We start from the raw sequence: 27,260 nt of genomic DNA, 5'->3' as shown, positions 1-27,260 counted from the left end.
CGTCTTCCGCTCGTGCCGACACCAGAAAAGGCATTTCTTACCATCCGGTGGTGCATGGGTTCTAGCAGCACAAGACCATAACGAAGCTCTAGATCATAAAAAAAAAAAAAAAAAAACAGGTGTCATAAAAGCGAGGCTAGAGCCATGGAAAGAAGAAAGTAATTAGCCTAATAATCAGATGGCATCTGTATTGTTTTCAATTCTGATCAAATATCATGAATGGCCCGCAGCGTCGTCTTTTAATCACTTGGTATTTTTCAACTTTTGCAACGGTTAGCACGCAATCGTAATGTTGGCTTGCAAACAATAACTATTTGCGCTGCCTCTTAACGTACATGTCTCAATCGAGAGGATTGTCGTTCACCTCACAGTAAGTCACCGCTCGTAATACCAGTCCAACGAAACCACGAAAGAGTAATGTTTTTATTCGAATGCTTGCACTCATTACGATGGCAGCAGTAACAATGGATCACTTATCAATTGCTCTCGTCACTCATAGAATTTGTTCATTCTTAGGTAAACTAAAACAGCTGTAGCTTTCATCATAGTCCAATCCACGTGCGTTGAATATTGCAGATAAAATTTTCACCTGAGTCCGTCTCTGTGTACATCATAAGGGAATAGTATACAGCGACCGCACTATAAAGCCGGAGCGTCTGCCAAACACTGTAGATTCTAAATAGCAGCTATTATAGCTATCGTAATCAGCCAACGTCACCACCTCACGCCCAATGAAGGCGGTGACGTCCATCGACAACCCTGTGACAATTGCAAAAACAGCCGCTTATAAATAACTGCTGAACAGCTGATTAAACCTAAAAAAAAAAAAAAAGCGCTGGGTGTACTCGGTGATAGGTATATTGCCAAGCTCTTAATTCAGCTACTGTACAATTATTGTGTATAAATGGAAATAAACTAATTAAGCATCACCGTAGGTTTGACCGGATTCAAACTTCTCTTTTGATCCAGAATGAGTTTAGCCTTTGTCCTTCTATCAATAGACATTACTATCTGTCACTATTATCTAACGTTCGGATCCGGAGGCGTAGCCATCGTTCTGCGTCCGGCCGATGCTGAGTGTTAATATTTCCGCATAATAGAACAACAGTCAGTGTGATGAATCAGGGTTTTCGTCTGTCTCCACGACGGTGTTCCCTCAAATTATGCCGGTATTCTGGCAATAAGCCCCCCACCAATCTGCATGCGACAAATACAAATTTAACGGGATTAGGAAGCAGCGGTAATAGCGTCGACTGCATATTGTTTGCCATTGTCACTACCACCTCAATTTTAACCAATTTTTTATTGCCACTACGAAAAACGGAAACCAAAACAGAGAACTTAAAGGACCCTGTCATGTGTATTCCCGTGTTCAAATCACATTTTGTAAAGCTTCATCTTGCGTTACTTTTACCAACATAGACTAAAACCCTGTCTGACATTTCTCCTGGTTATATCCAGCCATCAGTTTCGATGTCTGTTCTTCCGATTGTTTTGCCTTATTTGATCGCCCAGTTCAACCGGCCGTTCACCTTGGTGCTACAATCAATTTCAATATATTGTTGAATGTGTTTATGCGCACGTGCGAGTGATGCGGTGAACGATTGTGTGTCTGTTGTCTGCACGTCACCATAGGCCAGATCCACTTGTCAGTCTGGCTGAACAGACAAGCATTATGTATGGACGACTACGCTCGTAGATTGATGGATGCTCAGAGTCTATCGTATTGTATCAGCTGATCGAGTCGTGATCGATACGTTCGCGAAAACGCTGCACGTGCACTATAGAGCTCGTGCGAGGGAACTGGCTGATTTGGAGATTTTTTTTCTCTTTCTCTTTGTGCTCGAAGTGCTCGGAATCGCGATGTGGCGGAACTGTTGAACGAGTCTTTGTGTGGTGTTGCAATAAGGACGTTCAATGGCGGCGTGTGTCGGTAATATGCTGTCTTCTCATGGTTGTATGGTGCTATTGCTTGTCGAACTTCTTGCAGAAAACAATCCCACGTTAAAAACCGTTGAGCATATTGTATGTATGATGGTGTGCGACGGGTACGGGATATCGACGTAACTTGCGTATAATAAACAGTTTTGTAGCTAAGTCGGTAGCTGCGTTGACGCGTTTGTCTACCGCGTGCAAGTGAACAGAACGTTATAGGAGACAAACCTGCAATAATGGTTCAATATTTTGGACTATCGAAGATAGTCAGCTGTCTATAGTCTCACTTTTTTATAAATATGTACAAAATATATTGACTATACTGCCAAACATCCGCGTAGCAGATTTTTTTGAAAATGTACGGCCGACCGCAAGTCGCAAACGAAATAAATATCACCAGCGTCGTCTAACCGATATCAGGCCGAGCAGATATAGACGATTTTGCCGTTCTTTTGATGATGGCTTGCCCGGGCAGACGTCGACGCATATGTTGCTTGGATCCGTGCATTCTAACTTTTTTCCACAGTCATAATAAATAATACCCATTCTACCCACTACGAACCCAATTGTAAATTATAATAGCTAGCAAAATTCGTTCGTATGCAGATTAATTATACCATTTAGAGAAATTTATTCGAAGGGTCGATTCGAATTAATTTCACATTTTTTTTTTTTTAGAAAAATCCGTTTACCGACAAAAGAAGGCAGAATGAATATGGCGTTGAGAATGTCCAATATTATTTGCTTTGTTTTGTAATAGTAATGGGTTTGTGCCCTTATTAAATATTGGCATACAATTATCATGACTTTATTTAGTCTGTCAACGCTAATACTGACGTTTATTAAATAGGGTTTTTCATAAATTGATCATGACAACGTTATTTTCTATATTTTATTAAACGTCTCCGATACAAGTACGCGCGTTGCTGTGCGTGTTGTTTTAATGTAAATTTGACTGGCCATCCTTGGTGTGGAGCCAAAAAAAAAAACTAATCCTTTACCATACACGCGTTGTGATACTTACTGGGCATGCCACCACGCGTTAGTAGAGTCCTATACAATATTTCTATCCTAATATAGATCTCACAGTAGATGTCGTATACTTTTTCTATCCGGTTCATCTAAATTTATGGCTTATGTATGGTACTATCATCGTCATCTTCAAACATCTACGGTCGTACATGCTTTTGGTTACCCGTCGATTGTAGCCGGGCATAAAAAACAATGCAATCACGGGCATGATGTCGCACAGACCAGTAAGCATCAGCAATTGCTAGCAAATAAAAACAATTATATAGCGTTCTTTTCTAACCATGTATCGATACGAGATTATAAATAGGTACGCTTAATTACTCAGCTGCTTTCAGCGTAACTACTATTGTTAAGTTTCTTTCATGGTAAAAACTTTGCTTGGTAACGTTTGTTGCTCCGCTACGATCGGTATTCTGTAAAGTCTTTGACTCGAAATCATCGCTAATCCCCCGTTGACTTAAACAGAACTTACGACCTGAGACCTCCCCTTCCTGAGTGGGATGGCCTGGTCGGTAGCGCCCTATACACTGCGTCAGGCTAATATCAGGCTAGGCTTATCCGTACGTTTGATTTGCGCCTAGAGCCAAAAACATCGCTTGCATAAAAATCGATTTGGTTCCTTTCCCCATTTAGTACAATATTGGCAGTGGCCGTAGTCGTCTGCGAAAAAGCATCAACTCTGATGTATTGAACAACTTTCTCGTGATGGGTGGCAGCGACTTAATCATTACAGAAGGCACGTTTTGTTCGTCTCCGTTCATAAAGAGCCAAAGCATCGTGAACCTGTATCTAGCTGATCCAACCGATCGGCTAACCAACAAATAACAAATGGAAATAAACGGTATTTTATACTGAAACTGCAGCCAGTGTTGAGGCTTTCCTTGAAAACTTTCGTTGAAGGAGGACCTATATGTATCTAGTTCTTTTATGTGCCACTTTCTAGATGACTCCGTCATATTCTTCGGCAGAATAGGCAAAGGCTGAAGTAACCTGCCTCGTTCAAAGTTTCTTTTGTCTAGAAGCTCCTCTCCGTGTAGCTAGACTTATCCATTAATATTAAAATGTAACCATTCTTCTATTCCATCATCTAGTAGCGCTAGTAGATAACTGAGTTTTCCTTAACAAAAGTAAAACCAACTCGTCAGTTTAGAATTAACGCTTATTATCAAAAACAAGACATCATACAATGATCAGTAGGCAAGCGTTACAATTGTCTGTCAACGTATTTGTAGAGCGCTTCAAATAGCTGCTGGAGTATTTAGAACGAGATGAGCAGTTCTTAGAATCACGCTATTCTCTAGCACAGAACTATCTTATCTTTATTTATTTATTAACTATCTTAGCCTTGCGTCGTTATTTCCCAATTATTCTAACACAAGCCACCGACTTGAATTTCCTTCGCTCTAACTGATATCTCTGTTTAATGAAGAACGGAACAGAGCCGTCTCGTCACAGCTTCGTTTGTTCCGGAATAATATATATATATATATATATATATTCCAGCCAGCGCAGCCAAATCTGGTTATTGGATTTTTCAGATATCTAGCTAGATATGGAAAGATTTTTAAGATTATATAAACGCATGTATCCTATATATTACCATTATAGTGTTATTGTACCTTTGCCGTGAAATGAAAATCGGATTACTATTTTAGACGTAGTCAAAACGACGATCGTGGTTTGTCGTACGAATTAAAACTAGATGCAGACAACATCTATTCGTATCTCGTTTAATTCTAATATTACTACTGCATTTTCGTATAATTGTCGAGAATAGGACAGGACGATAGAATACCTAAAACTCAGGAGGAATAACTGGAAACAGACATGTTCTATGGTAACCACTAAGTTGTACCGTACAAATAGATTTCGCCTGATTATTGATGAAGTAACGACCCTTCAAAAAGCTTCAAATTGTTTATATTCTGCTTTTATCCACGTACGTTGCTAGCGGGATACGTATTTGTAGAGATAAACAAACATTCTCTAGAAATTTATTAAATAAACATTAAATATAAAACTTAGTGTGCTGATTAGCCCTTTATGATAAAACAGTATATTATTATACACTGCCGGAAATAAATCCATAAATATGTAATTTTTACCCGTTTTTCCTTGTACCCGATGTAGTAAACTATTTCATATGTTACTTTAGTAAACAATTATATGAATTTTGCGTTCGGTACTATTCTACAGTTGTTTAAATAGCCTTCAACCCATTTGGAAGCTATACTGATATTTCTATTTTCTTATTTGTTTTATGCGATTGTATTAAAGTTGTATATCGCTTGCGGTGTTGTCGCACTATAGACATTCGAAGCATCGTTTTCCGCTTGCTTCTACTTCTTTTTGAAAAGGTCTGGCGAAACGGGGACATGAGTCCCATAGGAGTCGTTCAAACGATGGACAGTCGTTGTTTATTTATTTATTTTTTTTTTATTTATTTTATTTTTTTACTACAATGAACACTCGAAGAAAAATCACAAGTTTGAACGCGGCTTGCCGTACAGGCATATGGCATCTGTTCCTTATCCGCGGTTTGTCTATACCTAAACATGCTCAATTCGGATTGAGCGAGTGCTTGCTAAATAAGATTCAATGTTCCTTTACAAGATTCCGACTGAATATTAAAAATGTAGTTAAATTTACTATTTTTGTTCTATTGATAATCCGACATTCTCGAACAATGGTAATGATCGAAAGCTTGACGACTCGATATATATATATATATATATTGTTATCTGTAAGTTCTACATAAAAATAGTACATTGGCACTATTGATGTTACTACCGGCCACCTCTTGATCGTCATGGTGAATGTCTTGATTTACATCTTGAACGCTGCAAATATGCTGGCCAAGTCTTATGGATGGATCTAGGAATATTCCTTCGACAGTTGTATTTTTTTTTATACAACCATGTTATTAATTCCATAGAGTTAATATTACCAACCGTTTCGATAATATCCAATTGAAGTTATTTAGCCTGCGAGTATGAAGTTTACCATGCATGAAAAGATCTGTGAATGTTATTGTGTATATAGCTGTGATTCGTTCAAAACTTTTTTTACGACATCTCCCTTTCGCCACTCACACGAAACATATATGCATACGCAATTGTTGTTGCTCCGCGTAAAAGCACACGATTAAATAAAACCACAAACTTTCTCGAGCTTTGTGTTACCTAGTTTTTTTTTGCTGTTAACGTTTTTTTTTTTGTTGTTTCTGCTACTCCAGTAACTATTGCGGTGTCTTCATTTTTGTTCTCTGGATAAGGTGTATTGTATAAACAAAATCATTAATTGGAGAAAAAAAACATTCATATGGGACCTCTTCTATATGCGTTAGGTGATTTGGACTCCCACAAACGTCACAACTTCGGCAGCGAACGTAGCGTTAGAGCGGCGACGTTTCGTGACGCTCCCTCCATGTGTGGTTTAAGCGTTGCATTGCCATCTCCAGATCTTCCTTATTTGCGCAGTTGATCTTCGGTGACGAAGAGCTGACGAAAATGGCATCCATCCAAATGACTTCCATATTTTTAATTTCTGACTTTTGCGGCGCCGCTTTCGAATCGCACTACTCATGTATGGTCGCTTGGCTAACGCGGTACCAGCCGCGGCACGGTGTCACCCTGCTTCCAGAGAAGCCCACACCGTCACCACGTACTTTGCTGACATTCACGGCTGGCTGGCAGCCGTGACGCCTAGTGCATTTCCTATTTCCTTTCTTGAACGACGTGAAAAATAGTTTCATCGCATAATTGGCAATAGCATCTATTACGGTAACAGACACGTCAACGGCAAACGTGAAATGGATCTGTTGTCGCTCATCCATTCCCTTACCTTAGTTATGAACGCTTCTATTCGGCGCTGATTGGATCAGAATCAGAGAGGGGGGCGGGGGAGTGGGAGGTCGTGATTATACCAAAATAACCGGAGCCGAAATGACCGGTAACAACCCATGAATCCTAATTTAGCCCAGCAATCATTGACCATAATTGGTTTATGTTAACTGCGACCGTGACACAGAATCTGATCAATCATATCGGAACGGGGGTAATTAGCTAGCAAGGTTGGAATGCAAACAGTGATGACCTCATTATTCCAAGAAAAACGGTGGCCAGAAAATGAAGAATCGACAAAAGTCTATAAACCGGCCGTGGGTGGATCTGACTACACCGGACGAAATCAATGGACGGCAAACTGGACTTTGGAAAAGAACGGACAACACCGATGTGTTAGCTTTGCCCAATATCACAATGTTGTATCGATGTTGATTGATAATGGGATATAAGGTTATCTATAAGGTAGGCAAAATATGCTGGGCTGGAACGTCCAATGTTCGTTGTTTGGGCATGAGCTTGTGAGTGCCGCTCAAAGACATCAAGAAGATGGGTAATCTATTATCATAAAGTAGTTTTTTTACGCGTATAGTTCATAAATGACATTGAATTTTAATATACATAGCATGCGTAGCAGTTCTTTAATTTGTAAGACTTTTGCCAGAGCTCCGCATTCGACCTCGATATTTTGTGTTCTCGTATTTGCGTGCAAACATGTGGCGTTTGTTCTGAAGCTTTGCCGATCAGACGGCAAGAAACCTAAAAATAATTGATGTTTTTAATTAAAAATTTTGAAAAAAAAACCAGTATAAAACGTTTAAGTGAAGAAAGAATCAAGCAATGTCTTTTTTAAAGCATGTTACATAATGTGTGAAAGCCCTTGATTGTAGAAGTCGAATTATTGGTTATTATGGAGTTGTTATCAAATCTTTAATCAATTTGCTCAACATCTCATGGCCACGCAAGTATTTACGCCTTGTATACCAAAGCTGAAAACGCTACATCTGCAAGAACCGTTCTTGGCTCTACTTGATTTACACATAAAATGCTTATCAATCGTCTCTCAGAATGGTTAAAGGCACAGGAAGGCAAAAGCAATTTTTACTATTATATGCTTGGTTGTATCGTTCGACAAAGATGCTCTTTCGTTCCTCATTCGTACTTTGTTTTTGTGCGTTTCTGATTTTGCTTATTTTAAAGACAGGCGCCATGGCTAATTCTCAGAACACTTTCTCGTAGCCAATTCCAGCGGAGACCCTAAATTCGAGTACGTTTTATTCCTTATTTTGGATTTGTATCCTCAATTTTCCTATTCTTTGGCGCCTTTATGATTCGCCATTTGTTTGCCCCTGAAAGCGGCCCCTTAGGCACTCTTTTAAATTTTCGGTTCTTCCTCTGATTTTCGTGGCGAAGAACGTCAAAAATGGATTTCAGAACGACCGCCTCGACGTTAACGTCATCTAACATCGAATCCCAGCTGCTTATGCCCCCTTGTGAACCACCTTGGCTTGTGAGGTATTTGCGAGTACAGCTGAAGACCATGGCCTCAGCGGCAAGACGAAAAAGTCAGCAGAAAAGCGCATAGCGTTTCGTGAAAGTACACTGCGACCGAGGAACTGAAGCTGTACTCTCAAAGAAAAAATCAGGCAGTCCGAGATTGTCGGATTGGCATCGGCTGCTGGCAATGACGGCGTCAAACTGTTCGTTTCTAGGACCGGAACGAACAAGTCGAGGGTTAGCGGACTGAAACACCCACTCGATCAGTTGTGGAGGGGGTAGCCATACTAGTTTTTTTTGGCGTTTCTATGCGTTTGTCGATATATTGGTTTTCGGCGCTCTTAAGTCTAGCCTCCTTGGCAAGACCCGTAGAGTTAGTCAGACTCGTCGATCGTATTTAATTTTGCATTGGGAATGTTTCGGTTTGGTTTGTCTTTATTTTCTCTATGTTGCAGTTTCAAGAGATATCGGTGCACTCGGAACCGTAGACTAAAAAAAAATCAAATTTGTTAAAGTGGTATTCGAAATTCGTTTAAGTATCACTATTTTCTTCGCCTTTATATATATATATATATATAAACTGCTGTTATAAGCGAGTCGAGCTAACTTTAAAATTGAATATATTTTGAACTAGATGGGCTAGATTAATGATTTTTAGCATATGCTAGAGGTACTCTCCATTATTTCCTACACACTTTTTCAATCCCTCTGGCAGCTTTTAAAAGTCATACACCTACTATTCACTTCTTCATCTGTGATTTCTCTACCAATCGCTTTTCGAAGTAAATCTATAATGAGATATGCTCATCCAGGAATTACTCTTTTTGAGGTATACGATGCCCCGTAATTACATGAACTTAGACCGGATGGGCAAGCGGCTTGCAGCCAACGTTGAATATCCTTTTTGTTTAATCCAAAAAAGAACTGACGCATGACGATGAAGTTGATATGATCATCACGTAACCCGACCGCCTGCTTCTGATTGCTGTGCTAATGGTCCGTGGGTCTTTTGAAGAAGTCGAGATTTTTTGCTTCATTTTCGGCAGTTATTTTGTAGTAGCCGATACCCTGCTGTCCATTGGACGAACCATTATCTTACGTCCGAACCTACCTGACACTTTGATCAAATTCAATTTGTTTTTAGGGCAACGCCATTTTCCCGCTTGCACCCTCTCCGGCTGGCAATATGGATTGAATCACACCTTATCTATAAGGATCGTATGCTCGAAACAGGTCCTTTATTGATTAGAGTTTCCCAAATTACATATTAGTTCCAATTGGCCTGAAGTAAATTTACACGAGGTATATTTTTTACCTTTTCCCAATACTTACTTATATCATCATTTTGACACATGTTACATGCGAAAAGCCAATTTTATTCGATGGTGTACTTTCGAGAAAACCCTCTTTGGTTCCGGCGATGCGTTTTGTCCTTCGGTTTCTGACATCGAATCTCCACCCCCCACTGTCCTAAAATATTTGCATCATTCACGTACTGTGCTTTCGCTTCAAACGTTCTTGCTTTATGTCTTCATCAGTGTTCAATCAATTTCTACAGCACTGTGGCCTTCGAGGAAACAGCTTGACCAATGAGCGCTGATTTCTAACACTAAATAGTTTTTTTCTCTTTGAATTGTTTTTTTTAAAGTAAACGCAGATAGTTTTTACTCACGAATTTTTAGCAGATGGGCGTATCTAGCAGATAAATTTTAAGAATGATTCAATATCCAAACTCTCCAGATTTCCCCGTGACAGCCTAATATATTCAAAGTGTCCAGAAAAATGTATACACAGTTTAACCGACCTTAGTTTTCATCTATGTATAACTAATTCTTTGCTTAAAATGTTTAAATTAACTAAATTATATTATATATATTAAATAATTAAACATTTACGTAACATTTCGTGTGACAGTATCGATTATGTCGACTTATTTTAATTCGTTTAAGTAGTAAGTTCATCGCTCAAAACAATTTTCCTCAAAGATTGTACATCTTGTTCATACTTTTTCAAGTACTGTTCACGGAGCTGTTTTCTTTGGTCCGGATTACCTTCATGGATAGTGTATGCCATTGATAGACTGCAACTTTTATAATTAAAACGTCTTAAAATGCTGCTGATGCTAAGGCTAGATTTTATTAGGGATTTTTGGGATGTAAGTCTCCTTATCTAAAGCTGGAGTAGCTGGCTGATGTTCCTGGGCTTCTTCGAATATTATCTATAAGCATCCTGAGCATTGACACCTGTGTCTTCTAATTGGTTCATTGAAGGTCGTGTAAACGGATTTTTATAAAACTCCTAGCGATATTGTTTATGTAACTCAATCGCCTATTTATTTTAAAATAAATGCTATTGTTCTAAGACAAATTTTGGTGTATCACTATTTTCAATTAATTCAAACAATACATATATATCCACACATACACATGCAGGGGCTCAAAAAGGTTTTAAGGGTGAAAAAAGGCACAAAAACCTAGGAAGGACTACCCATTGTAGCCTATACAAGCAGCCCAATTGATAATTGATATTTTCGTCTCCAAATAGCCGTTAATTTCTGTAGCAAAAACCTAAGGGTGTTAAAGTTGGCTTTTGAGCCATTTTGATAATGTTTCGAGACTTTCAAATCTGAACTCGTTTTTTTATAAAAATGTTCCTTGGATTATTAGAAGACCGCATGAAAACTGGCAACCATGTATACTTTTCAGGCAGATAAACGTTTTTAATTTCGGTGAGGGTTCGTTCAGTGTCGAAAGAGTGTATACTAGCTGATTTTCGATCAAACTGTGAAAACGACGCACTGGCGTTCGCCATAACAAATTTCCTGTTTTATTGTAAAAAAAAAACCTGGCTTTTATATAATACAAAGAGTACCGGATAAACATACTTCCGTTAGGATAAACAGCCCGCCGAAACTTTAAAACAATTTAAGCTATACATATATATATATATATATATATATGCGTGTAAGCCAAAAGTCTGCGTGCTTATGAAGAATGTCCAATCGTTCAAAAGTGCCTTCAAAAAACAATCGTATGTTTTAAGATTGCTGGGATCGTTGAGTTCGTACACCTATATGTTGACGCGTGTATATTGACACTTATCAATTAAAAAAAAAATAGTCTGTAGATGCTACATGCATCGAAACGGAGCTGCTGAGTTTTGTATTCTGTTTTATTTTTTTGCCTTTCTTGCTTTTCTCACTCGGACGTAAGGGTGTTTTAGTCGGTACCGAAAAGGCCAGGTAGACCTGATTTACTGCTTGCTCATTAACAAATTTCAGTTTGGACTCGAATCTTAGGCTTTCTATGCCCATCGAGTCCATTATAATGGGCTTGATACATCTGCGACCTGGCTGGATGTCGTCCACAACATGCGTGGCTATAGTTGCTTTCTTTGGACCCGATCAGCTGATTTTCGTTGATAAGTTGATTTTTATGTATTTTCCTTCCATTCATATGGCAATATAGGCTGCCGCTGTTACTGTGATGAACACAAGTAGATGATGCAATAGCTGCCTCTATATCTGTGAGAGGAATTTAGAAAAAGCGTCAAACTTATCTGTCACAATATGATTAAGCAGATTTAATCAATAGATTTACCAAAAGCAATTTGTTCTAAATGATCCCTCCCTAATAGTACAGATAAGCGCATTATAGCTGATAAGATGAACAGCATTGAAATGATATGGAACGAAATCGCAATAAATAAGCATCACAAATTAGCCCCATTAGTCAAAAGTTGGGCGACATCTCAGCCAGGCAACAGGGGACGACTGTTACTCCAATTATGAATGGCAACCGAAATGGACTGGGCTGTTTCAAACGCTGCTCTTACTGGATGCTCTGAGTAAAGATAACGAAGAATCAAAGAGATAAGTTTGTGTCTGAAGAAGGACGAATTCCTCAGTCGCATCGAGCTGCACCAGCATCTATTTTCATACGTAGAAAATATTAAGCCTCAGAGGCCGTACGAGACACGACGACAAGATGAGGGGCGTCTTGCCTCATTTCTTTTTTGCTTGATCCACCCATTCGTTCGTATCAACTTGACACGCATTGGCCCGTCAAATTTATATGGACTATCTACGTGCTCGTAAGCCCATTCGTTAGTTTTTATCTCATGGAACTGCAACGCGACCCCCCCCCCCCCCCCGCATAGGAGGAAGGAAACGATGGAAGCAAGGGAAACAAAAAAGCCGGAGCAAAAGAGAGAGGCACTTCTCGGGATTATGATGACATTGATACACACTATTGATAGAGTTTCGTTGGTGATATTATTGTTATAAAGCAATAACGATTGCGTCCACAATGGGTACGACAAGCTATAGAAGTGGTTAGCAAATTTTAAATGTAGTCATATGCTTATACGGGTAATAACATAAATGTGTAGCTAAATTGCGTATTGAAATATGCTGGTTCCAGCATGAGAGTGACTGTCGATTCCTGATTATTGAATCAAATCCAGTTCAGGACATCCAGAGGGTGACCTTGGTAATACAGACCAGATCCGGACATAATCTCACCAACAGTTGTTACGTTGTTCAGGTATTCCTAACATTAATGGTTGGTTGTTGATCCGTCCACGGTTGTGGTGCGCTTTATTTTCCGCACGGTCTAAATAAACTAATTTGTTTGCAGCTGCAACTATAATATTTGTCGCCGACGGCCCATCATTAGGAGCTAGCTATGAATATACAGGATAATCTGACACTTTCAAAAAATTCGCTTTGTTTTTTTTTTGTTTGTACTTCCAGGTATAAAACCCTTATGAGGATATTCATTGTATGCTACTCATACATCGCTAACACGGAAAATTGATTAAAAATATTGTATATGAGTGTGTCATAATCCTGTATTTTATTGGTGTATCACATTGACAAAATGGTTGATTGAAGACTCCACTTTGCGTTCGCTCTCTACACAGCAGTCAATAAAAATTAGATTTTTATTTCAACTTTGATACAGTTCTCACTGTTATTTCAACGAGTTGTTTCTACCAAGATTGTATAGAAAAGAAGGTAAGTCGCCCCTTTGCCACTGTGACCGATTTGTAAAAAGTACGCGTTTTACTCTATCTTTATAATGAGCAGCCTCGTAGTCGATATCCCAGGACCGAATCGTCATCTATCTCACTTTTGTGCGAGGCATGTCCGACTCGCTTAAAATTTCTTCCTAACAAAACAGATCCTTCTCCATTCGCATTAACCGACCTATCAGGTAAGTGTCTTACTTAGTAAAAGTAAGTTAATCATTGGCTCGCTTATTTATGTGTTTTGCTGTACTTCATCTTTGCCTGAAGCGACACTGTCCGATGCGAGCTAACAAACATTTTCGAGATAAAATGTTACTACGTTAAAGCCCTGCGAGAGTTTTTTGGAAAAATAGAAACGGTTTTTGTAAATGTTATAATTACTGTTAATGAAATCACCACAGGTAACTACAGGTGACCCGCCTGTTGTTTATAGGGCATCGGTCTTATTCTGTCTGCGTGATGCTGAGACCAAGGCTACCTGAACTCTTCTCCGACAACCTGGACGTTGTCAGCCACAGAGCGGCCGGGATTGGCCGCGAATTGTTTCATCTGACGAATTCACGAAAGGACGAAAAAATACAGATGGGTGGAACAGCGAGAGCCGTGTGAACCACGTGATTAAAAATATCATATGCTCAAGAATAAACATAGCACAGAACGTCCTAGTATAATAATATACGAGATTAGAGGTACGTGCTGAAAAGTTGCTACAAACTGTGCTCGACCCTAACTGGGATGCCATTGGCAGCGGCTATTATTTGCACTTTTTGCATAATAATTGCGCGCAGAGTGACAAATTGTTTTATGGCAGAATAATGTGAGTATATTACGAAGTTCCATGGAAACCCTTCGATTGCGATGGCTCGCATAAGGCATCTACAAGTCGTCTTGATTTCGTCGCAGCTTTCTGTAAAGCTGGACTCTCCTACATCATGTTTTGAACTTTCTCATTTCTGAACTGAATCATTAGCTTCACGGTTTTCCTTCATACCTCACACTGAACTCTACGCTGCTCAGTGAAGAAGCAGAAACTTGCCGTATCGTCCAGGTACACACCTGTCGACTGTTTTAATAATAGCTATCACCCGAGCAACATACAGTAGGGCACGGTCGACTAGGTGGTTTTATGTCCCCAGTTCGTACCTGTTATCATTGATAACCTCAAGGAACTACCAGACGCGAAGACACTGGAAAAGTCGACGCTCACCCGCTTTGAGCGGCATTGCCTCTTAGGACCGATCTTACGTTCTGTTTTTTCTACTTTTATCGGTGCAGTCGAGAAATAGAAGAAGAACAAAAAGGCAAAACATCCTAAATCTGGAGCACAGAAAGCATGAAATACGTAAAAAATACGCGGCATCGCTAGTCCCGATACTTAGCTCACCATTCGAGCTTACGTAAGGGACTTCTCACAATAAGGTACTGACATGCGCATCCGGCATGAGATTTTCAATGTAAATGTAGCGTTGAAACACTTTCGTAAACAATGAGTTAAATAGCTACATCGAAAGGTACGCACAACATGATCGGTCGAAGTATAGGTCGCCAAGATGTTCGATAGATAGAAATCTTGTTTGTGTCCTGCAATTTTCAGCTCTAAGAACGTCTCTTCTCTCTCTTCGAAATAATATACAATTTCTCAGCAAATTTTACAAATACTTTTATTATTTTTACACCTAACGAGACTCTAATGACAAAAAACAGTTATGCAAATTATATCTATATACGATATATACTGCATTATATCATTGTATTTGTACATGAATTATACCTTTTACTAGCCAACGAGTGTTTAATCTTCGTCTACGACTGAACCGGTGGTTTTGGAGCCAGTATAGGTTAAGAAGTCCGTGTAATGTCACCAGCGTCTACCTTTACCTTCTGGTAAAGGGATTTTTGCGCGCTTCGTAAAATATGGTATTATTCGGTAGAAAACTCGGCTTTGTAAAACCAACGTCACGACAGCCTTGTCAATAAAAACCTTTTATGGAGTACGTCTTCGGTAGTTTTTTTTCGCTATATACAATATTATTATTGTATTTCCTCTCAGGCATAGAGCTTTTGCCTAACGTGTTTTTCATTATGGTGTATCTTTCTCTCCCTTTTTATTTCTTTGTCTCGTCTTCCATTACGTTTTTGAACCGTCAATCTAGTTTGGTGAGATGAAGATTGCAGTAACAACTTGAACCGACCGTTTGCCACAGCTGACCAGGTATTATTATCGTTACCTAGAAGGTACTCACCGGATACCCAAATATTTACTTTTACGATCGATGTCATCTCGAATACTTAAATAACGATATTAAATAAATATGTATAATACTCATTGCTATATTAAATATTGTATATTGTACTATAAACAGCAGTAAATGTTAGTATTTCTATATTCTGTCACCTTAAACTTTTGAAACGCTTGAAAGCGGCATAAGGCCTTGCATCACGAGGGTGGCCACCGCCGCGGGGTGAAGTGTGCACGCGCGTGGATTCGAACCAGAGTCATTTGAACTATCTGTTGGTTGACAGACAAGCACAAGTCTAACAATCGATTACAACTCCTTATTAGCTCCTACTGTGGACCGAATCTATATAAGTGCGACTTCGAAAAACCATCTTAACAGAAACTTCCTAGAAATTCATCGCATCGATGCTTAAAGACACGTAAACATACAACGCCTGTGTCGTCCTTCTGTGTATTGGCCTGTCGTACAGACAATGCTACAGGTGAACAAAACTGCTTCACTTCTTCGCGGTACGCTTTCGCGGTTTTTGTCCAACTTACTCAAGGTCAGCATTTATCGCTCTGCCAAGCGTCAGAGACAGTTGAAACGTACGTGTAAAAGAGACGGGAGACAATGAATATTCCAAAGGTAAAGTTCACCGTAATGGCACCGTCAGCTAATCGATCCTTGACAATGTCAACTAAGGGTCAGCTTCGACGTTATCCAGCAAATGCCATTATTTTCAAGCAGGCAATTCGAAATATTAAGCTGATTAGGACATGTTTCGTAGGTTATGTCCGACATACAGCCGTTGGGCATCTCATCAAACGGCTAGCTCTTAGCGCGAACCGAATTGTGTCAGCGCCGAGACTCGAAACTAACCATCACGAAGATAGTCCCGTTGATATCTTAGTAGATAATGTGTTTGTCTGTCAGTATATTGGGAACACTATAAGATGTTCCACGTTCGTATCTGGATGTAAGTACACGTTTGTTTCGTACCGGAAGCCATAAAATATCTAATTAAATGCCTGACAGGGTTCTGAATGTGAAAATTCACTTAACCAGAAAACGTGATTTATTTATGATAAAGTCACTGTCGACAATCGGTGTACTTCTTCTCTTGCCTGCTGGTTTGGCGGTAGTCATTTAAGTGTAATTTCTAATCAGCTTTTGCGACTGACCACTTCCACCATATTTCGTAAGGAAACCATATCAAAGTTCCACATCTTTTTCGAATATCCAGCAACGTTGGAGAATAACCATCCTCAACTGTTGGCACCCCCTTATTCTACACCCGTAGTCAGTTAACGTTGGTGTAGAAGTCATTCTAATGCTTAAGCTTGAATACAAAATACTCCCTTGGGCATTCCGTAATTCCTTTAAATACCAGTCACCCAAGGAAGTCAGCTCTCTCGTTTCTGCGTCATTTTTCTACTCATGTGCCTCCCACACAGATCTATATGACACTGTTCAGCTACAAACATTAGGTCTGTTTGTCGATCGCACCATCTACTGATCGAGTGCATGAGCACCTAGAAAACGCACGAGCAACAATAGCCCTTATAAAGGCTGTGTATTTTATTAAGACGATTGCACGAGGAATGCTGGAGAATCCGTTTTGGCCTCGGGCGCAAATCTATTTAATTAGAACGGACGAGCCCTGGCTAGAACCAGTAAATAGTAAGACTCTTAGTGCAATCTATCGCCAGGCGCTCAGTCACGTTTCCGTCAAGCACCACGGCATACAGCGACTCAGCTACACTTTACCCCCTATTGCCTCCGATGGCCAGCGCTCCGTCGCTCGTTAATGTATTCGAATTCAAACGATACACTAGTACTTCTATTTCTAGAGCTAGGATGACGGCAGGAAAGGGGGACGGCGATAGCATCGACATCTCTGACTGCGATGTCAGTTACGTGCGCGAGACCGTCGGCATCGTTCGCCAGCAACGCGTTCTCGAAGCCCTAAAGGAGTTTTTTTGCATAGAATTTGCATTTTCAATTGCCTATCGCCGATCGGGTCAAGCACGGCCAAGCCAAGCCCAGCCCAGCCCAGCCCACCGTCCATCAGGAGATGACAATTGAGTTCGGAAAGCGCAGGGACACAAACCAGGAAACCGACGCAACGAAACGGCGTCAATGGGACCAAGTATTTACGACAATCAATTTTCCAAACCTTGAATTGGACCTCGTAGTACAATTTTACCAGTGTAGTAAAAGTAGCAATCGTAGTAAAAAATAGTGGATTGAGCAGTTGGACTGTCTACAGAATGATAACGAAAGTAAACTTTTTTATATTGAGTGGAATAATGGCCTCGATAGTAGCTAGTTTGACTCAAACGATTATTAGGGGCGCTGTCAAGCAGACATTTAGTGAAGCTGATGCTGAACCTTTGTAAAGAACCTTTAATAATTCAAATTTTTAGTAATACAAATCGCAGCGGTCGCTTGACAGTCGTACTCAGGGGGTCGATTAAAACTCCAGAGTCGAAAGTTTAGCTTGAAAGTATCTATTTCTTTATTTGATTAATTGTAATTCTAAGTTACAGTACTGACTGAGTCTTATGGCCTTAAAACGCATCATGCCACAAAGAGTTGAAAAAGACAATTTATGTGACGCACTTTTCAATTGTACTAAACAATTGGTCCATTTATAGCAATAGTCACATTGTAGGAATTGTAACAGCGCTTTGAACGAAGTCTTATATAGCCCGGCTTAACGACTAAAAGTAGTGGGAAGTTCTTAACATAAGCGCCAATTCCAGTTGGCTTGCCAGTCGATCTATTTCTAATTGTTCAGCGGACAATATTGCCACAGAAACGTATCTTATATAGAGATAGCCTTTCTATCTCAAAAATGGATCGAGCTTTACTTAGTAAACACGTTTTCTACTGAAGTTAGGTGGCACTTCAGGCGATGCCCACAACCCACAATGGAATGAAGTCCCTTGGTTTATGGAGACCCTCAGCTATTACCCCAACCAACCTGGGAATAAGCAATCATCGAAAGAATAAATGTCATGTTTTTACGTATACTCACTTGTTTTTATTGTTTTGTCATATTTTCTAAAACGATAGAAATGTACTTTAGTTAAAATCGGTGTATCTATATATGACAGGAAGTAATTGGGCCGAAATAAAGTGATAACCTTATAATCATTTGTCTCTATTTACGATAAGCTTAGCTGCTAGATACGGAAGAGTCATTTAAAAACGGACTTTGTTCTACTAAATGTTAAAGTCACCAGCAATCGCCCCTTTTTAATCTGCAGATTTGTGTCGATCTTATTTACGATAGCAATAATAGATGTTGTTTCTTTTTCTCGTTTTATAGCTTTGCGTTCAACTGAAGCATCAAAGTATATGTATTTACGAACAGCGCGTCTTTTGCAGACAATTCAGTGTACGATTCCTTAATCAATTTTATAACAGGCTCAATCTAGGCTACTTGGTTTGTCTCGTAATTTTCATAGTAAAAGGCTTCGGCCACGCTTGATGTGTCAGACTGATCCGATCAGCTAGATAAATATCTAAGATCTGCCTTAACTTGGATTTTCAGAAACGTATTATTACGTTTGTTTTAATATGTGGCGATTAAACAATTTATTAGGTTCTTCCAAATAAATTGTTGATTCCAAACAATTTATTAGGACACTGCAAGAATTTTAGCAGATCCAATACTGTCAAACCTCAGCCTTTAAGCGGCACAAACGTCGACACGACTTGTATTACTTGAGACATATGATTTTGAAGTTATGCATCTGGCAAACATTTTTCGACAACCTACTATTAGGCTGTTTCCTGCGAGCCCTTAATGAACATCGAAATCGAATAACTTTGAGCTAATTAAGCAAAAATGATGGTGTACAATAGAGGAGTAAGAAACAAGATGGCTTCGTTCGTTTTTTACATAGTTGTCTTAGTACTCTGGCAGCTTCTGGACAGCCATATAGTCGCGCATATATACATTCGTGTTCCCTTATGCTCTTCCTCTATCTATGGCTTTTGGAACAAAAACGATCATGAAATATGCCTTCCATTTGCGGTATTTAAACCCTGGTGGAAATTAGGCTTTGTCTATCTAATTAGACACAAATGCTTCTAACGTCTAGCGGTAGATTTGCGATGAAACAGCGCATTGCGGTGAAATCGAAATAAATAATAACAATACTATAAACAATAAGAATCGTATTCGCTGGAAAAGGCAGATAAAAGCGCTATATCCTTGCTTAAACTCAACGGAGGTTACGCTGCAATTTCAACCCATTGGGCCCACGTTATTGTATTTTTTTATGACCGGTCTTTTCCAGTGGTACATACTACACAATCTTTGTGGATAACGGAAGTTATCTATTTAGAGAGGTGAAAGATAGGGGAGGTTACTTCTTAAGTGACCTCGTCACAGCTTTAACTAAGGGAGCGACTGAACGCCTGCTACTAAATCGAGACGTAGCTGAATTTTGGTAGAGAGTGGACCTTGTCACAGATTTGGTCGCTTTATCTCACGATCAAACGAAAAACCAAGCGCATAATTATAAAAATACAAAGCTTTTCTCATGTGTTCTACAGATTTAAACGAGAAGGAACACTCATAGGCATTTTTCGTTGAAGATATAGTCCGGTAAATGTGTTAAGGATGATCTGGGTCAGCGATATAGCACCTTTTCCCACTGTCTTATATAATTTACAAAATGGTATATTATCAATCAACGATTGAACGGTCATCTTATTAGGTATGAGCACATGTGTCGCTATATAACTTTTCATATATGATGTACAAGTGTTATTTGCAATCCGTTTGATGACCCCATCAAAAGCTGCATAGCTTAACCTATAAGATATGGTTCTTGTCCTCGTAACTGATATGTCTGCTGGTAAAAGAGAAATAGTAAAATTCATGTTACTATTGCAATGTATAGCAGTGTGCAGTCTGATCGGTTATCCGCTAGATAGGCCATTGGCATGATCTTTCGAACATTTCCATTCGCGCTATTCTGTCTGTCAAAACAACGGTTTTCGCTTGTTAGTTAGAGGGACTTTACTATCACTGCTATTATTCTAAAGACAGCAATACTGAGTGCTCGTTTTGAGTTCGTTAAAATCCACTCGAAGCCCAGTCGGGCTTCATCGGCCCATTGTTTCCACAAAGGGCAAACACGGCCATAGCGATTCATAGTTAAATAATGCATTTCACTAGCATCATTGCTGCCAACAATGCCGCATCTGATGATCTTTCTAGAGGGATTATAATCGTTTCGTCATTTATATATATATATATATATATTTAGCTGCGATTCTAAGCCTCTAATCCCTAGACCGAACTAGACCAGGCCAAAGGCAGATGTATATATATGGCTAGATATCTTCGGTCCATTTGCGTTTGACGCAGACGAGCCGATGTTCTTTGAATGACGCGCTCGCTATGAGGCAGTCGAGCGTGATAAATATAAAAAGTAATGGAATACTGTTCCTGCCGGGGCGTTGCGTTGAACTGAATCGAATTGAGTTCGCTCTCCTTCATCGTCTTCGTAGTCCCTAAAGCCACCGTCTTTTCTTCACTGTTTAAACCTTTGTAATCAGTTATCTTCACATTACCGAGTGCTTGGCGATGCCATTTCATTAGTTAGTACCAAAACGCAAAGTAATGACGCTAGCTTTATTATCAGCTTTCGTTGAAAGTTTAGTATGTTGAGAGGTTGTCAGAGAAGACCTATAATGGAGAAGCATGGTCGAGGCTAAGCGCTGACACGGTCCGAACCGGGTGAAGTAACTAGCCGCCCGAGGCCTCTCTTTTATTGTCACTTAAGTTCGCCACCTTTGTTACAGCCATTGACGTCTCTACCCCGTGGTGACAGTACGGAATGCTGCGCTAAGTGCTATCGTCGACTGCCACCACAGCTCACGCAGGCGCGCCCCATAGGACCGCGCACCTCTCGCTTGTCTTCCCGACCATCAGGCGCAGCCTTGCGTCGTTGGAAAGTAAATTTCAATCGCCAGCTTAACGACATGTTCATGCATCTATTTATCGATAATCGTATTCTCGGCCTTTCGTCAATCAGTCGTAAGCAGCTAACCGTCAAAGGAAGGACCTAGTTTGCTAATTAATAAATATGATATCATATATAGAAACCAGTTAATCTAACTGCAGCTGCCAACGCTATTGTAGGCCAACAAATTATATTTGTTGACCTACAATATATATACAGTGTATAAAAAAAAATAATAAGAAGTCCCGATGCGGCCCAACAGAGCTGTTACATTCTGCGTCATAAAAATTCTGTCCCTTTCCCGCCGTCCCCCTATTTCCCCAGCTTTTCCCTTTTAGAGCGTCGTAAAACTTACCAAAAATCTCCGAAGATACGGTGAAACGTACATAATGGTAATAATCCGATCCCGGTAAAATAAAGTAAAATAAGTGAATCTGTCCAGCGAATAGTCGCTTACCGGTAACGAGCCATTTGGGACAACCGCCGCAAAGATTAGTTAAAGATTGTCGTTGTTATCATTGTTATTAATGCCGTTGCTGTTGGCAAATATTATTTAGTATTGAAAAAAGATTGACTTTTCCTTTGCACCATTTCGTACATGTTGTTATCCCTGGCAGAGAGGCGAGTTCGGAGCTCTTGTGAAAATAATCGACGAGATATCAGCGTTAATGTTTACATTTTCTCGTCGATCACCGTTGTGTTTTCTTCTTTGAATGCTACGAACATTTTCATTCTGTTTGTTGTCAATTCCCTCTTTCTCTGTCTTTAGCTGATAACCGGTGACATTTTTTACTTTCGGAAAAGGACGCTAAACCCCACGATTTCCTCTCCACCCGTGGATTGGTACTCAGCCAAACGTGTTGAAGCTACTAGATATGAATATAAGATGCAGTTTTTGTGCGCTTCAAACGTATACTGATACGCTACGCATTTGTGAACGTGCCTGGCTTTTTAACCGACGTTTCGCAGCGGCTCGTAATTATCGTTGTATGGGCTATCATTTGAGGGAAAGACGGCGAAGCTCAATTTGGCTGGTATCTAACTGGTTGTTGATTTGCTGATTCTTACTCAAATTTCTAATTAACCTAAGAAATGTATTATTATATTACGGAATATAATATTGTTAGAGTTCGGATCACTTGAAAGTATGAGTAAAAAATTTATCCTTAGAGTGTTTTTTTTCGCAGGAGTGACACTGGTTTAAACCTCGATGACTAGTCGTGAATTTTACACATTAGTTATTCTAGACGTTTAGAAATTCGTTGGCAGAATCGGGCTAATAGGAAATGCTCAAACTTACACACGACTCTCTGAATCTAGGGAAGACTTTTCAAAAAAGTACGCCGAAAAAGTAAGCTATAACACAATGATATTAATTTCGACTTAGATAAAAAGATTACTTTTTCTATGAGCTTAACTTGATTAGGACACGTCGTAGACTGGAGCTCTGAGTGGAAAAATTTCCAACTAGCTTACCGCGGCGTCTGAGTTAAAATTTGGCTTGTCCTTATATATAAAGTAGCAGGCCACGCCATGGAAGATTCCACAGACATTACGGTGCTCCTAGACAAAACACAGCTCAATCAAGTGGGTGCCATTGTGATACGCTCTCTGAATTAGCTGTTTTACTTTATAGTTAGTTACCAATAGAGGCTGATCACAGTTACTATATGAGCCTCGTATTTTCTGTAAAATCAAATACATCTGAAAACAAAACTTTGTGCTTTTAAAAATCTAAGCGCACAATGCAGAAAACGCGCCTAGAAGCGAATTGGCGCCCTATTTATGGGGCGCCAATTCGCAGGAAATTGTTGTCATATTTTGGTAGTGTAACTGTTAGGAGAAATTCCGTTTTTATAGTTCTTGTTCAACACCGTCTGTTAGTATAAGAATAGTAGTTCGGACCCACGAGTCTAGCAGCGTTGCAAACTAGCTTTTCAAATAATTTACGTAGAAGTGCAGATATAGAGAATTTTTACCTTTGAATTGGCTACCTGGATTGATGGCCCTGGAAAGGCATATGCCCTAAAACATATCACAACAGCACATTAGAAATAGCTCCGTCTACAAATTTAAGTTTGTTTACTAGACACTCATCACGCTTGACAGAAAGCGAATTAACTCAGCCTGCGGTGGATACAGATGCATGCGTACTACTCTATATATATGTATATACGCCGTCTTGTTTGAAGTCTGACATTTTTAAAATCAGACAATTTACTTTGCATTATGAGTGCGTGCGTATCAGCATCGATTATATGACTGGGTGGATTTTTATGAAGTCAACTACTATGAATCTGAACTGAGCGGCGGTCGCTCCGAACTAAGGGAGGCAAATGAGAGAAGCTCTTAGCGGGGAAGGGGCTACTTCACGAAGACGCTAGAAAGTAACTGGCTTGCTGATTGGCATGCACAAGCATTATAATTTAATAGAACTAGTCATCTTGGCCTTGGTTAGCTACGATGAAGGATACAACAGCGTGTCTACTGAAGTCGTTCTTAATTACATGAGATTTTTAATTGATAGTTGTAGATACGCTTGCAAACGTGCGATCTGTTCCATTCCAAAGTGACTGCTATCTCATCCTGAATAAAATCGAGCATAAATGGGAATATTATTTGAAAGATTCGCAAATAAACGCAATGCGAAAGCGTAGGAAAGCTCCGCAGGCATCATTCAAAAAGGCTGCTATTTGTCAGGTTCTAAATTTAGGCGCCTAAACGTACACTCTTCACAAACCTCCTGGTCGAATGGAAGCTCGTCGACGACATCATGAAATATATATTTATAATTAAAGTCAAATAAAATGTACAGTCGTAAAATAATGACGAACGCTATATGTATGTATATCCGCAGAGCAACTTCAAAATTATTTATAGCAGTTGCAGAACATGATCGCAAATGTCGTTGAGATTATCTCCTAATCAGATAAAATCCACCTTTTTGGGACTGGGAAAAACAATAAAAAGTAGAAGTATTGTCAGCTGTAATAACACAAACATAGTACTACCTGTCTGTAAAATATGCTGTACCAAGCTATCTTTTTTTAACTATCGTCAAATCGTTATTGGTACAGCAGATTGCCTTCTTTGTATCATTCAGGCATTATTAATCTACCTTCATTAGTAAGATTTAACAAATATGAATCTTATATTAATAATATTGAATATAAAAATTAATAATGTCCGCTGTACGTTCTAATACGTACACGTAATTTTTTTTTAATTCATTTAATTTTATGATTTTTCTAGATTCCACCGCTAGTCTACCATATCGTTTTTCCGAAATCAAAAATGCTTGTTTCTTTTTAAGAAGTTTTTATACCTACTGATTTACCCGTATGTGCACTGTGCTTATGCTTCCATGAGCGTCCTTTGTCAGTCTATGTAAGCACAACATTACGCTGCTAGAGCTTATACACACGCCATATCCATAAGAAAAAAGACCATATCATGACATACTTGTACTGTCTGTCATATGATAACCGCTTTTGCGCAATTAGGGTTTTCCATATTCAATCCCTTGTTTTATAGGAGTATGACAAGCGAAATAAACTTTGATCGACAAAATGTATAGCTATCGATGACCCCCTATTCAGACTATTATAGATACATCCGCACCCATTTGGCAGCTCCGAACGTGAGACCTTCATCGCTTTCTTGTATTGGCCCGAGCTTTGCGATAACAAGCAACTAGCTCCGAGTTTCACAATCTCGTAATTCTTTGTGGCATTCCTGTTTCCTGCATCAGTGAGCAAATGATTTTTCTATCTCTCTCGTTTACCTGCCCGAAGTGAATCGAAAGTGACTAGTTCCCCCCTGCTGTCTTTACGACAGAGCATGGCTTCAATTGGGCTGCGAAACAGTGACGAGCTCAGTGTCTCCCACACCATTACGGAAATACTGCTGCTGCTGCTGCTGCTATGAGAGCTATAGCACAGGCATACCCCCTACATAGCCATTTGCGGTTCGACTTTGTGTGCTATGGTTTTTGCTCTGTATTCGTTTGCATTTGTTCATGAGGAGCAAAACAGAGACCAGGCATGGCGGTAAGAGCAGAGACCTAAACCTAGCTGCATGGCAGCCCGCTTAAGGGATCAGACCTTGACTCTAATTAACGATCTCTCACCCTAAAGAACAATTAATTATATGACGAGGGCGCACTGATGAGGCAAACGTTAAACACAGAGACAATGTTGCCCTTAGAGTCCGACTGATTTTTTTACTGTGATCTCATTTTAATCATACCATCGGTTAGGTACGAGGCCGCCAGGGATGCCTTTTATTTGCTAGGAACAGGAGACTTGCTTGAAGTATATTGAAAGGGTTTGTTTTTTTCTGTAGCTTTTGTTGCGTGATTTAAACCAGTAGGGTTTTCAAGGTTAAATCATGCGAAACTGAACCGTCGTTGTCTGTTGGGTGATAGAGACCAATAACAAAACATTGCTTATGGAACGTAAAAGTGTTTACTTAAGTTCAATTGAGCTCAATTAATTAAGAGGAAAATAACTGAGCGTTGTCTGGTGATCAAACGAGCCACCTATACAAGGCCGACTTATCAATTTTCATTGTGGTTTTTCCGTTTCAGTTAATCTTTTGTGGGATATTATTAATTTTTGGCTAGCTGGAAGTTGAAGCAAAAAAAATGTTTTCGGCTTCATTATTTTTATTTTTTATTTGTCAAAAAGGAATTATTATCATTTTGCTATTTGCCATGTATGAATAAAAGTGACTAATGTAGTATCACTAGATTTCTGCCGAGGTGGCAGACACAACAGAGATTATACGTATGTGCGATAAGTGTAGATTAGTTGAAGTTCTCTTGGTACAACGCCTGAAGAAGCACTCTAAAAGTTATTATGATCTTCAGCCCAATAAAGTCCACATAGGGAGGTGTATAATAGCTATAATAAAGTTTTGAGCTAGATGTATAGCTCATAATGTCCTCGATAAAAAGATTTAATCACCGATTAGAACGAGATGGACCATTTGGCTTGAGTTTTTATCATTTGGCCGTTACCTTCGCTCCCTGAAAAGACACTTGATATATTTTACTACGTTCATATTTCTTGTCCACTTCGCCTAGGGGCAAAACCACAAAACCTATTCACTCAACTCAAAGCACAGATTTCGTTTCCCAAGACACGCTTGGTTCCTCTTTTATTCTCTTGGCGATTTCTGCTCAGTTCCTGTCAAAATCTTGATTACGCCTCCCGCCGTTGACGATCTCGGAGAGAAATTCATATTAAAAAGTTACGTATCGGATGCATCATAGAACCGTAAGATTTTCTCCGTAAATTAACTGTTTTCTTTATTTTGACAACCTGCGGAAATATGATGAAAGTAAGAAAAGCTTACGTAGTATTTCCACAGAGCAATCGTTGATGGCAGTAGAAATCTGAAACAGTTCTATGGCAATATAAATCCGGAGGAAAAGTATATCAAAATTTCAAGATGATATATATGCGGAGCTGTTTTTATGTATATAACTAAAACCATTTGCTAACTTCAGAACACTACACACGTCTCTTGCTCTGCAAGAAAGACTGAGAATCGTTACGCTCAACACTGGTGCGCAATAACGCATTCCTCAAGCGGTACTCACAGCAGAGACAACATCACAACAAAGCGTCCTACAAGGTTGCATACCCTACCCGAAGCCTTTCTGGGGCCATTATCACAATATACGAAAAAAGGTCTATTTTTCTTCTTCG

At 39.5% G+C, this 27,260-nt stretch overlaps 1 protein-coding gene and 1 long non-coding RNA gene across 12 annotated transcripts in view; one reads left to right on the top strand and one right to left on the bottom strand.

Annotated features, from left to right (window-relative positions):
* LOC111253993 (semaphorin-1A-like) overlaps nt 1–27,260 on the bottom strand; it is a 99,335-nt gene that overhangs the window by 29,754 nt on the left and 42,321 nt on the right. The window contains exon 1 of one of the 10 annotated variants that reach the window (XM_086974075.1): nt 336–4,467. The exons of 8 other annotated variants lie outside the window; for them this stretch is intronic. The gene's annotated coding sequence lies outside the window, so the exon portion shown is untranslated. Of the gene's footprint in view, nt 1–335; nt 4,468–27,260 lie in introns of those variants that run through there. One more of the 10 variants, XM_086974077.1, reaches the window with a different exon arrangement.
* LOC147754406 (uncharacterized) lies at nt 87–15,331 on the top strand. Of its 2 annotated transcripts, none has more exons than XR_015316410.1 (3): nt 87–370; nt 13,060–13,323; nt 13,771–15,331. It is a non-coding gene; the product is annotated as an uncharacterized LOC147754406 (long non-coding RNA). The 2 variants fall into 2 exon arrangements; XR_015316411.1 differs by having other exon boundaries at nt 13,739–15,331.

The sequence above is a fragment of the Varroa destructor genome, unplaced genomic scaffold (assembly GCF_002443255.2).
Source record: "Varroa destructor unplaced genomic scaffold, Vdes_3.0 BEIS01000007.1, whole genome shotgun sequence".
In the NCBI taxonomy this organism is placed as follows: domain Eukaryota; kingdom Metazoa; phylum Arthropoda; class Arachnida; order Mesostigmata; family Varroidae; genus Varroa; species Varroa destructor.
The sequence above is the reverse complement of the archived record's forward strand: the minus strand, read 5'-3'. Positions and strand labels throughout refer to the sequence as shown.